Genomic DNA, 14418 nt, shown 5'->3' on the forward strand with positions numbered 1-14418 from the left:
ATAGGAGTAACACTGTCGGTAGCCTGCTCTTTTAGTGTTAAAGAGAAGCATTATATTAATAACGATGCTGTTGTAAGCTTACATTTCGCTAAATATGAGTGAACCATGAGTCTTTGTGTCAACCCATAAAAGGATACCCATCACAAGTTCGGTAAGCAGAGAGATAGTAAGGCAACAGCGAAAATACTTAGAGTACACTACTGGAATAAAGGATAAGCCGCTTCAAACACCTCAACAGACAATTTTGGAGATCTCGCCCACAATCTTCATCATTGTAGAAATTGCGAACCAGCTCGCATCGGCATCAGACAAAGCAAAATAAAACTCGTGCACTGGTGGGGAGCGCCAAAGATGACCTCGGTTTGAGGAAGGCCGGCGTGTACCAGATTCCGTGTCAATGTGGCAAGTCGTATATTGGTCAGACGATGCGCACCGTCGAGGATCGATGCCGTGAACACCAGAGGCACACTCGACTGATGTATCCGAGCAAGTCGGCGGTCGCTGAACATTGTTTGTCGGAAAATCACGCTATGGAGTATGACCGCACGAGGATTCTGGTACAGACGTCGAGATACTGGGACAGCGTTATTAGAGAGGCCATCGAAATTAGCACCCATGACGACCTCATACACCGTGACTGTGGCTATAATCTTACCAAGGCTTGGGAACCAGCGATTGGGTTAATCGAGAGTAAATCGAGCAAACGTATAGTTGTGACGACCACGGCGGACAGAGCCATCACACCGACATCATCTCAGACGCCGTCGCAATCTGTTCCACCGCGCTACCGTGGCGCGGGGCGCGGAAGGCGGAGGGAGCACGCCGCGGGCGGAGGGTATTTAAATCGGCCGCCGCCGCGACCGAACCCAGTTCCCCCTGAGCAGCCATAGCGTACGGATCACAGGAGCTCAGTCCGTCAGTTCACCTGATGATGGCGACATGTTTGCAATAATCGGGATGATCATGGATTGGAGAAATTAGTAAATTCTTTAAATTGAGATGACTGATTGTCAAAAATTACTTTTTTTATAAGAAAGATTATTATTAAGAGATTCTTTAGACACATTTACATGGGACTTGATATAAAAATACTACATATGCGCGAGGTTGATTTTACCTTATACTACAACGCTCAGGCTCTGTCATCGCTCCCTCACAACCCGCCCAGCCAACTCCATACACACTACTGCTCGCTACTACTACACAATTTCTACTGCATACAACACTGCTCTCTGGTCTGAGATTCTCTACAGCTTACATACCGCAAGCAGCGCGTGAGCAATCCATCGAAATTACATCTGCTCGAGTGCGCTAGCAACAAATTCTTTAATCATGGACCTCCTACAATCTTGCAATTCTTTCATTTCACTGGATACTTTGTCTCTTAAAGCAATTGGAACGGGACGGGCGCGGAAAAACTTAGGCTGTGCAATGTAAGTTGCGCTACGAAGTTATTTGTTTTTCCCATTGCTTCTGAAAATAATTCAGGAAATTCTTTAAGTAAGCTAACGACACTGCCTGTTTGTGCAAAAGCTGATATGGAAAGTACGTTCTCGTGGATGCTAAGTCGCAACAAATCAAAGGCATCTAAACTGAATATGTTCTACTGTCTCTGAACTTTAACACAGTAAAATTCACTGTCCTAGCGTGAGATTTGTAAGTGGCAGGCAAACTACACTGTCCAAGCACCGGAATTTCCTCTCCGTTGTAAGCGGTGAGGTGCTTGCCGGATTTAGAAAGGCGTGGTGAGCCTAACTGTTGGTTCAAAAATGTTCAAATGTGTGTAAATTACTAAGGGACCAAACTGCATCGGTCATCGGTCGCTAGACTTACACACTACTTAATCTAACTTATGCTAACACCCATGCCCGAGGGAAGACTCGAACCTCCGGCGTGAGGTAACTGTTCGTACAGGGCACGATTAAACAAGGTTACTGAGGCACCTGCGTCTAACTGAAAGCTCACACGACGGTCAGCAATGCATAATGAAACAAGCAGTTTATTAGAACGTCGTTGCACAACACTAGGGTGAGAAGAAGGCACAACCGCAGATCCTGTTGTAGGTTTTGAAAACACAGCGTTCATTGCATGTGGGCGAGCCTCTTTTTTTCTGGAAGCGGTCACAATTGGCGTTTTTGTGCTGTTGCAAACAAACTGTTTGAACATGGCCTTTTCTTTAGAACGTGAAACACGTTGGGTTACGTGATGGACAACCCATCTTTTGTGGCAAGCAAAACATCTAGAGCAAGACTTCACGATTTTTTTTCCTTTATTGTTATTTTAAACCTGTTTACAGGCAGGCCTGCAGCAGCATACTACGCCGCTCTTCGGCCGCAGAGAAACATACAACACAGAAATGATGACAATGTGAGATAAATAGATGGTGGACATATAAACGGAGACAAACACTTTTTAAAATACATGGAGCCGTTCACAGGTGTAGGGTCCAAGATAAAAGTTCTTCAGACACTTGGACACAGACATAGACGAAAAATAGTCACACGTGAACGTAGGTGCACAAAACGAATAACATTGAACCACTTAAGCACAAAACGACGGCACACACAGAAACACGAGGCGTCGATCTCCGGTGTGCGAATGTTCACTGAGTGTGTGTGAGTCCGGGGACCTGCCAAGGGAGGGGGAGGAGGAAGGGGAGTGGGACAAGGAGAGGGGAGGGCAGATGCCATGGGCAAGGGAGATAGGGGGAGGGGGGAAAGGGGGGAGCCCGGGGGAAGAGGGGTGGAGGAAGGGGACGGGGGAAAAGGAAAGAGAAGGGAGGGAGGGTGCCAAGAGGAGAGGACATGGGAAGGGGGAGTGGGGAGGATCAAAGTTGATAGGAGGGGTAGATAGAGGGGAGGAGGACATCAATAGGGACGGGGAGCTGGCGGAAACGACCTTGGGAGAGGGTAAGGAGGGTGGAGAGATGGAGACCGGGTGGGACGTGGGAATACAGGCGCGGCAGCGGGCGGGGATGGGAGAGGATAGGCGAGACAAGTGGGTGTCATCGGCAAACTGGAGAAGGTGGACGGGGGGTGACGGCGGCGGCATGTCCGCCGTATACAAAAGATACAGAAGGGGGGAGAGGACGGAGCCTTGGGGCACACCGGCGGAGGGAAAAAAGGTGTAGGAATCCGTGTTATGGATGGTGACGTAGGAAGGACGGTGGGAGAGAAAGGAGCCGATCAGACGGACGTAGTTAATGGGGAGAGCGAAGGTTTGGAGCTTGAAGAGGAGACCGGAATGCCATACACTGTCATAAGCTCGTTCGAGGTCCAGGGAGAGCAAGATAGCTGAGCGACGGGAATCAAGCTGGTCGGAAAGGAGATGAGTGAGGTGAAGGAGAAGGCCGTCGGAAGAGAAGGACGGCCGCAAGCCACACTTGGTAACCGGAAGGAGGCAGTGCTGGTGGAGATGCTGATGGATGCGGTGGGAGAGGATAGATTCCAGGACCTTGCTGAAGACCAAGACTTCACGAAAGTCACAGGACTATTTATATGTCTATGTGGCTGTCCGCACGACTGTGTACATTCTCGTTGCTGTGGCTGCTTGGGGCGGTCGCGAGCAAGGGGAGACTCAACCCAACAAATCGGTGCCTGGTCAGACTTATCGGCGGCTATGGCACCCGAATCATATTGGTCGAAGACCTGCAATATTTGGGGGAGTGATGGATTTGAGTAAGATCTGTTCACGTATTCTACTATCTGAGACATTGCGTTCCTAATCATTAAATCATTGTAAAAGTTTCCTCAACTACACTTAAATTTACTCTTCCTAATCATGCCCGTTAATTCTGTGTATCACTTACAGTACGTCTGTTCAAGGTATTTCTGCAAACGGAAAAACTGATATCTGGCTGCGGTTACTTGGAATTTCTGCTTATAATATTGAGTTAATGCAGCAGTTACTTCGCTATAGGTGAAAAAAAAAAATAGTTCAAATGGCTCTGAGCCCTATGAGACTTAACTTATGAGGTCATCAGTTCCCTAAAACTTACGACTACTGAAACCTAACCAACCTAAGGACATTACATACATCCATGCCCAAGGCAGGATTCGAGCCTGCACCGGTCGCTCGGTTCCAGACTGTAGCGCCTGGAACCGCGCTATAGCTGAGTTCGTCAGGATACGTGGTTGGGATTGAAACTATCCGTATCTTGACAAAGTCCTCTGGCCATATTGCGCTATGGTACATAGCTGTACGAAGCTGTCGTTTCTGCTCTGCCGTTTTCATTCATTACACTCAAATGATTCTTTAGGAAGACCATCGAGTCCAGTAGATTTACCTCGCTCCATTTCCTTAATCGCTTTTTGTACTTCAAAGAACAGAATCGAAACTCCCGTTTCCTTTGCTCCTATGTCATCATCCATTGCAGTGTCTTTTGTTCTGTGTAAGTCTTTCATATACTCTTGTCTTTTTTTTTTACTTCTTCCTTGTTGTACAATATCTTACGATTTTCATCCTCAGTTTCTCTTCCCTTACAGTTCATTTATTTGAAGTAATTCTCCACACTTGTTTATAAAGTAGGTCATACTACCACTTTTCTATCCAGGTTTCATCACGTTCTTCTTTTAACCACTGCTCTCTCAATTTTTCTCTCTTCCTTCCCAACTGATCTTTTTTTAATATCTGTGCTTTTTATATCTTCTTCTTTTTTCCATTTTTTTCCTTACTGGCGTTACCATTGATTTCTTTGCTTTGTTTCTTCGGAAGCATTCGATTGTTTCCGCTGTGTTGTTTATAGCACTTTTGATTTTCATCCTTGACTTTTTATGGTTTGGCACATCTGTTCTCCCAGCGTTTTCATTCTTTCTCCTCTTATTCTCCTTAAGTTCCATGTCATTACTTTGTATGTAGGTTTTCTCAAGTGTTATGCTCATTTGCATCTTGAGTAACAGGTGATCACTATTAATGTCAGGTTCATGTAGTCCACGAGAGTTTTCACTGCATTCTTATGTTTGTTACCCCCAAAATATGATCTTTTTCATATTTATGTCTATTTCCTCAGGATACCCATGTATAGCGTTCTATTTTGTGGTTTACGAACAATGTATTTATGATGAACATTTCCTTTTCCTGACAAAACTCAATTAACCCTTCTCCTCTCTCAATTCGTCTTCCCAGTCCATATTTTCCCACAATAGCTCTATCACTGACTTTTCACATCGCAGCATTTGAATGTCTCATCCCAATCCTGTAGGAATTCTGGAGGAATCCAGAAGAGCGTCACATGAAACAGGAAGTGTCTGCCAGAAACAACATAGTGCGGAAACTGACAGGTATCACTTGGGGAGCTCACCCATGTGCTGTGAGAACTAACCCGCTACCGCAGTGCGGACTGTGCATGTTCGGCGTGGTACGGGTCCATCCACACCACAAACATACTCGTAAATGTGGCGCTTAATGAGACCAGACGCATTATCAAAGACCTTCGCCCGTAGATAAACTCCGCTGTCTTGCTGGCGCAACCCCTCGTGAAATTAGAAGCGAGGGAGCTGCTAGATGTGAGAAGAGCAAGACAGTCCCATTCTTTGTATGGGCGTCAGCCAGCACATCGTCGACTGAAATAAAGAAAGATTTTCTTGACAACTACTGAAGCTCTTACAAGAACCCCATAGCAAGCAAGAATCTTGAAGCAGCTGCGGAAATGTCAACATTTACAGAAACGGATGATTCCGAAGGAAGAGCTCCCTCCTGGTGAGGAGTGGACAACATGAAAGGCTCTCAACAGACTACACTCAAGTACCCCGAGACGCAAGACCAACCTGCAGAAGTAGGGCCTCCCTGTAGAGTCCCTTCTTTTATATGTGTGTGGACTAACGACCATCTAGTACAGGGTTCTTCATCTTCAACCACACGCACCATGAGAGAGTTACTGAGGTCGACACCGAATGCACTCGACGTGACTAGTTTCTGGTCAACCAATACATAAAATTATGTCAACCATCGAGTTCCTCTAGCCGATTTTATACTTTATAATTAGGACACGATAATATTGATGTTAGACGTATGATGCCCCAAACAGTGGCACCGTATACCAAACGTGCATTCAATATTCTTCTCGTAGACCAGTTGTACTAATTAAGTTTTCATTCGTCGATAAATTTCTAGTAATGCTTTTCAAAATGTCATTCATTGCTGGCATAAAACTGCAACTCCTGTTGTAGATCAATAAATTCTATGGGATAAAAGTGCTATCTTTTCACGTCAGGTCCCCTCAAACATGGACTAGAATATCTTGTAGAGTTTAATTTTGAAAACAGAGATTGCTAATGCTATTGCATAATTTACGTTAATTATCTAATTGTTGTAAGCAGGGAAACCTAGTTATCCACACAGCGAAAAGCGACCAATATACAGTAACCTACTATTATAGAATCTGAAACCTCCCATCCTCGAGTACATATATCTTAAAAGATTCACTTAAGTTTACAGCTGAGGAAACAGGACGTTAAACATAGCGGCGTGTACGCTGAATAGTGGCAGCACATTTACTTGTGGCACTGGATTGAAATTTCAGTCACCAACTATCTCTTCCGACTGCGAAAATATTTTGTTGAGCCCAACCTACATAGGTAGGAATGATCATCAAAATAAACTAAGAGAAATCAGAGCTCGAACAGAAAGGTTTAGGTGTTCATTTTTCCCGCTCGCTGTTCGGGAGTGGAATAGTAGAGAGATAGTATGATTGTGGTTCGATGAACCCTCTGCCAAGCACTTAAATGTGAATTGCAGAGTAGTCATGTAGATGTAGATTGCAAAAAACAAGTACTGTCCCAGCAAGACTTGAAGGCCCAATCGTACCGACCTGTCGCCGTGTCGTCCTCGGTCCTTAGGCATCACCGGATGCCAATTAGGCGGGAATGTAGTCAGCACACTGCTCTCCCAGCCGTTGTCAGTTTTCGTGATCGGTGTCGCTACTTCTCAGTCAAATAGCTACTCAATTGGCCTCAAAAAGGCTAAATGTACCCAGCTAGCCACCAGCACTCGGCAGACCCAGACGGTGACCCATCCAACCGCTAGCCAAACTCGACAGCGCTTAACATCGATGATCTGATGGAAACCGATGTTACCACTGCGGCAAGGCCGTTGGCGGCATTGGGTTACAGCGTAGCTGAATACGAAGCTTCAGAGATTTTTCAGTACAAGTACTAGAAAGACAAGACGAAGCTGGTGGCAGTACACTTGGGTTTGCTGGACACCACCTAAAAGAGTGTGTTTGTGTGAGTGAGAGAGGGGGTGGGGGAAAGAGAGAGAGAGAGAAAGAGAGAGAGAGAGAGAGAGAGAGAGAGAGAGAGAGAAAGAGAGGGTGTGGAGGAGTGGGGGGTGGGGGGGGGGGTGGAGGGGCGGGCAGACATAGCGGCGTGTTTCAAAGCTTCCACTGCTCGAAGGCCAATAGAAGTCGTATAAATCTTCATTACCCACAATGACGCAGTCCACTCTGCTACCGCTCTGTGGCGGGCCTTGGAGCCTAAGATGAGCTCCGCCACAACAGCATCTAACAACCCTACCACAATAACGGTCAAAATTTAATAATGATTGCGGTGTTGCTCACGCTGCTAAATACTGCATTTTCGGGCAACAACAAAGTTATTATATGGCAAGTGTCATTAGAGCACAGTTAATAAAGTCATTTCATGTAATAATGAATAAAGAAGGCACTCATCTTTTCGTGTTTCCCACGCTGGTCTCGTTGTGAACGGCTCAATCGTCGAAAATCTAGGTGGTGATGATTCCAAGCTCGGATGCAAAGAGGCCTAGGTTTTATTCTGCTATATTCAAAAGTTTTATAGATGTGTTTCACAAACCATTGTTGAAGATTAAACCTTTGAAAGTTAGCACAATGGTGATGTAAAAAAATAATCATCACTTCGAATTTAAGTTACACTTCCTTTTTATTGCTTTTGTTGTAGTATCACGTAACACACAAAACATCACTTCACAATACAAAACATACTTGAAAACATCTTCCTCACTGTTAAAGTTCACATTTTATAAGCTGACTACAATATACGTCTTTCCAACACGACGTCCAAGACTTTGCCTTCTCAAGGTCAGACTCTCTAACTACTAATAATCGCTTACGCGCCCAAAAATCAGAGTTACAAGTATGACAAAGATCATAGTGACAAATGAAAGAATACACATAAGAATAATATCATTGCAATATAAACATACTTATGTATCAAAATACCTCTACATTTATGAAATCAAATCTGAATGTTGTCTCAGAAATATGTTAACTACTTTACAGAAAAACAGTATAATATTGCTGGTATCGAGAGGTTCAGGTGAGGTGCCGTAATGGTTACGTAATTCGAGTACCATAACAAGCAGCAGGAGCGAGTGAATCCCTCTCCTGATTCATCCTAGGCGTAAGCTGCAACGCGGGAAGTTTAGTTATAACAGAAGTGACGAACATTTATCTCACGGTTACAAAAAAGTAGGGTAACTGGATGCCACACATCCGTGAAGTTTTTATCGAAAATTTTGACTACAATAACCAGTTTGTCGTAAAAATAATGGGAAAATTTAAAAAAAATGGTACTTGGAAAACAGAACTGACAATTCACAAAGAAATGCAACGAGGCGTTTGTTTGAGAATGAAGAAGGGCAATACAGGCAGTATGGCACGCCGATCGAATTCCGCGGACGCCATTTTCACAAGGGCGCAGTTTTGAGTCACGAGATAATAATGACAAAGGGCAGAAGAAAAGAGGAAAATGAAGGGAGGGGCAGCAGAAGAAAAAGGTCATTGATTTGAAGGCACTAGAACGTGAAGTGGAAGGAGAAGTGCAAAAGGAGTTCAAGAAGATATTACTATTGGGTGTTGAGCAACAGTTCTGTAAGTTCTGCATTTCTCTCGTTCTTCTCCTTCCTAGCGAGTCTATTACAAACATTGAAACGAAGTGTAGTACCTCAGCAAGGTACACTGCCTTAGGGTCCCCCGATGCTAGATCACCTTGCGTCACCATGCCTGAGGAAACGGTGCAAACGAGCCAGTGAAGGAAATGGATCATCGTCTGCTCAGCACTCAACACATCTTCGTTAGTGCGGCCGGCCGTTGTGGCCGAGCGGCTCTAGGCGCGACCGCTACGATTGCTGGCTCTAATCCTGCCTCGGCTATGGATGTGTGTGATGTCCTTAGGTTAGTTAGATTTAAGTAGTTCTAAGTTCTAGGGCACTGATGGCCTCAGATGTTAAATCCCGTAGTGCTCAAAGCCATTTGACCCATTTTATTTCGTTAGTGCAGAGTCCCCAGTTTATCATGGCAGTTTTACATCGGCCAATGGCCACGTGAAGACGACTAAGTGATCTTCATGTTGGCCATGACAGGCTGTTTGCTTGGGGTAGCTCCTCTTCTAGTGGTATCCAGAAACTTTAAGCTCTTCCGTGCCAGCGTTGAATCCTCACTTCCGCCTTTGACCTCGCGAAGGGGGACTTTACTTGAGATGAAGCTTTTCCTGCTGCGAAGACGTCGAGCAACACGGTGTATGCCATCTTTGATGGCTTTGCCCCTTTCAAATATCGCTGTTACTATCCTCCTGATATCGGGTGGAATTACTCCGGTCAGCAACTGGACCTTCTCGATTGGGGTCGGTGTCAAACATCCCGTCATCTGGTGGTACATTTGGTGAAGAACAACATCCACTTGTTTCGAGTGGCAGGAATGATACCACACAAGAGAAACATATGCTTCTGCCGATTAGCACGAGGCTGGAGCCGACGTCCGAAGTACTTGTTGTCTTGCTCCTCAACTTGTGTGTTTGAGTCTTTTTGAAATATTGTTTCGTGCTGCTACCTCTATTGTGACACTGTTACAATGTTCGTTAAATATCAGACTCCTGTCCAGTATAACCCCGAGATATTTATGGGCAGAGCTGTGACTGAGAGGAGTTCCCAGCCAAGAGGCTTTTAACCTGTAGTTACCATATTTGTTACGGAGATGGAAAGCGCTGACTACCGTTTTGCTTGGATGTGGTTTCAGGCTGTTGTCCTGGTAATATATTGCCAGGTCGCCAAGAGCCGACGAAAGTTGTCTTTCAACGCCTTTAAATGTCTTATGCTGTGTCGAGAGGTTCAGATCGTCGAGATAACTAAACTAGATGCAAGCCTTGTAACCTGGTTGGTCGTTGGTGTACAAGTTAGACAGTGTGAGAGCGAAAACGCTTCTTTGGTAAAGATCATTTTTTGTTTGGCGCCACCGACTTTTGGTGTTTTTAAAACTAACATAGCTGAGGAGCTCTGGAGTAATCTTCATAAAGCTATAATCTTTGGTTGTGTTGTACACATTTAGGAGAAGTTTCTTGATCTTTACGGAATCGTGGGCTGCAGTCAGGTCACCAAAGGCAACATCGGCGACGAGACCTTTCTCGAAGCCGTCCTAGGTATGCTGGGTGAGATTCAATACCTACCCTGTGCGAGACTGCCCAGATCTGAAGCTGGATTGTTCTCTGGTGAGCTTGTCTTCTATGAGTAGGGTGAGCCGGGATAGCGAAATTTGTTCAGATAACTTACACAGATGGTAGAGTAAATACATTTGCGACATTTTTTCGCGCCACCTGGTGATGTTCTGGGATTGATCAGAGCGACATCTTGACCTTGTCTTCACAGCTTAGGAATGTTGAACTTCTCCAAGCAGTTGTTGAACATTTCGCGGAGCCTGTAAGTACCTCTCTTGCAAAGGTGTTTTAGCATTTCTACATGTACTTTGCCTAACCCAACAGCTTTTCAATCATCCAGAGTTCGGTTATCATAAGTGATTTCTTCTGTTGCGATGGGGCAGCTGATGCTGTCAGTTTCTGATTTTATATCGCGTGTTACCCTATTAATAGTCTTCAGACGCTTCCTGCTGCACTTCCGATTAAGTAAAAGTTGATAGGTGATCTCATTTGCAGTGACATTGCTAAATCGTACATGTTCTTGAGGGTTGCTGGGTAATTTCTTTATTGTGAACCAGACCCTCTTGCTGTTGTAAGTAAAGTCGAAGTCTGTTATCAGCTTGCACCACTCAGCTCTGCGAATGGAACCTGCTGTCTGTATAAGAGTCTCACCCAACTCCCTCGTTACGATGGAGAAAGTGTCTTCCTCAAAGCTGCGATGGTAATCGGAATATAGTTGCGACTCGTTATCTTGTAACTCTAGTATGTAGCTGGTTCTGCAGTCCCATGAGATGCTCTAACACATATATTTAAAGAGAGCTTGATGAATGTACTATAGTTGTTTGGATTTGCATCCATTTCAAAACACCTTTGGTGAAGAAACCCAACTTGGTATTTTTAAAGCTAAATCTGCTCCTGAAGCGTGCGACTTGAGGTTGTAAAACTTTTTGAGTGGTGCCCGTAACTGGTCTGTATTCTGTGGAGGGCACCTGCTTCTTTATTACAGGACTGGTGTCACAGCTGATGAGAAGGAGATCAGGTTCCTGACTCTTTTTCCATTAACAACAATAGAATGTATCTGGTTGTTTTCGGTCGAGTATGAGTTTGATTTCCTGCTACTTTGCCTCCAGCTCGACTTGAAGTCCATCTTTATTACGTGCACTATATCTCCAATCAATATGGTGGCTGTTGAAATCGCCTGTAGTGACTCTATTTTTCCAGTTGTGGTGATTTTCTGGGAGTCGGAAAACAAAATTAGCGGCAGGAGGGTTTGTAAGCAGAAGTTTCAGTGCACTTGTTGATTTACACAGTTAGGATTTCGATGTCGTCATCACCTGTTAGAATAACGGATGTTATCACTAGGTTTCGTTTTGCAGAATATTGCGAGTGAGGTTTCACTATTACCAGTCTCATGCCACCATACCGCGGTGGGTTTCTTATACACATAAAATATCAGTTGTGTTTCTGACCATAGGGCAGAGAATAAAATTGATTTGATTGTTGAAAATCCCTCGATGTTGATCGAGATTTCTCTTGTTCCCCCCTTCTGTGGTAGAAAGGCGCTTGTTTCTTGTTTCTGGCTAGTCTGCTTTATGCCAAGAGAGCCAACACAACTAAAGTAAGGCTCAAGGACCTTCTCCTTCTACCAACGAGGTACTAAATATCTTGTAGCACATTATGATGACGTGCCCACAAACGATCCCGACATACACTGACGGATTTAAATCGTTTGAAGGAACAAGATTTGCATACATGTGTCCCAATATGCAAACAGGAGATATATATACAATCTTCCCCGTGAAACGAGCGTCTTTATCGCTGTGGTTCTACCAATAAGCGAGGCACTCAGACACGCACTACATAATATTTCGTTGTGGCCGAGCGGTTCTAGGAGCTTCAGTCCAGAACCGCGCTGCTGGCATGGTCGCTGGTTTGAATCCTGCCTCGGCATGAATGTGTGTGATGTCCTTAGTTAGGTTTAAGTAGTTCTAAGTCTAGGGGACTTATAACCTCAGTTGTTAAGTCCCATAGTGCTCAGAGGCATTTGAACGACGCTCTGATAATAACTGCATTGAACAATACATAATAGTGCAACTTCTGTGGATCACAGGGCTGTCCGGAATTATATACAACGAAGTAGTTGACCAATCAGCAAAGAATAGTATCAAAGAAGAAATACCACTTTTTGTACGTGTGCTTATACAGACTTCGTAATCGTTGGACGAGAGAGGCATTTGATGTATGGTACCACTTTGGGGAACGAGAGAATAGAACTTCGCTAGGATACAACTACTGATTCCTAAAAGAACATAGTATTTTAAATTAAAACTTCCACGACGACATATAAAACCAATAAGAGGATGCTGGTTGTTCTGCACAAGTCAAAAGAATCAAAGTTTTAACGTCTCCATATTGAGAAGATCACCCATCAGAACTGAAGACCTACAACTCTGCTGTTCCCACCGCGCCGATCGGTGGACCAGACTACCGCAACTGTTACGAAATCTTGAGTTTCTCCCGGCTTATAAGATGTTCAGACAACTTGCGGGGATTTCTGAGAGTGAATTCCATTAGGAAGTTTGTGCCCCACGACCACACAACGAGGGAAACTCCAGCACTGGTCGCATAAATTTGAAACCCTTTTTATTATTGCATATCGATTTCAGTAACACAGTGACCGTCTTCAGTGCAAGACTACGTCGAGTGGACCCACAAAATCGTGCAAAAAATGACTGCAAGCAGATAAGATTAAAACTGATTATTTTGTGTTTATAGTGAAGAACATGTCATCTAGCAGGTAAGATTCGAATTGAGCCACCAGCTTACAACCTACGCAGCTAAGCTCCATGATTGTGGTGGACGTCATCAGTGGCCTCCTTTTTGAATACATTTGTGTTACAGTGTATTTGTTAGTACAGAAGAAGACAATGGGTTAGGCAGAGATTTATGTTAAATAAAATACAGGATTACTGAGTTCAAAATATACTGCCATGAAAAAACAGTGCAAGAGAATATAAACGCTTCTAGCGGTAAATTTGTTATTGAATGGAGTTACAAGCACTTGGGAATCGCTTATACACCAACGGAATATTGCCATTTCTAGTAATAAGTGTTAATGAAGCCATGATGTCTCCAATTAAACTGTAGCAGAAATTTAAAATACATATATTTCTTATTAAAATATCTTGTCCAACTGGACTTAGTTTGAATCTTACCTGCTAGTTGACAGGTTTTTCACTATAAACACCTCTGTTCGACGTCATATTTTGCGGATGATTATGAGTCAGCTGCATTTAGTCTTGCACTAAAGATGATCGCTCTGTGATTGAAATCGATATGCAATAAAAAAACGGTTTCAGATTTATGCGACCAATGCTGCACTTTACCTCGTTTGCTAAACTTATGGAAATGCAGCTGGATGACGGCTTACAAAACCACTGACTTTTTCGACAGGTGTCCACCCTGTCATTTTCACAAATGCAGCGAAAGAGTACTGTGCAAGGAAATTTGAAGCCTAGGTATGTGGAGCACAAGCGGCAAGATAACACACTCACACAATAAACACAAAATAGGTTTAGCATTCATCCTCATTTCAGTTTCTTTTTCACGATTTGATAATGTCTTACGAATGTTTCAAAATTTATTTGCTGACTGCAAATTCTTTGACATCAACTGTATTATGTATAGACATAGAGAAACCTCCATATCTCACATGTAGTATTACAATACAGCTGACGTGAAACAATTCGCAGGCAGCAAATAAATTTCGCACTGTAAAAATGCAGCATTTCATCTACATCTACATTTACATCTGCATCTACGTGATTACTCTGCTATTCACAATGAAGTGCCTGGCAGAGTGTTCAATGAACCATCTTCAAGCTGTCTCTCTACCGTTCCACTCTCGAAAGCGAGAGGGAAAACGAGCACTTAAATTTTTTCTGTGCGAGCCCTGATTTCCCTTATTTTATCGTGATGTTTATTTCTCCTTTTGTAGGTGCGTGATAACTGAATGTTTTCGCAACCGGAGGAGAAA

The sequence above is a fragment of the Schistocerca gregaria genome, chromosome 1 (genome assembly GCF_023897955.1).
Source record: "Schistocerca gregaria isolate iqSchGreg1 chromosome 1, iqSchGreg1.2, whole genome shotgun sequence".
Lineage (NCBI taxonomy): Eukaryota > Metazoa > Arthropoda > Insecta > Orthoptera > Acrididae > Schistocerca > Schistocerca gregaria.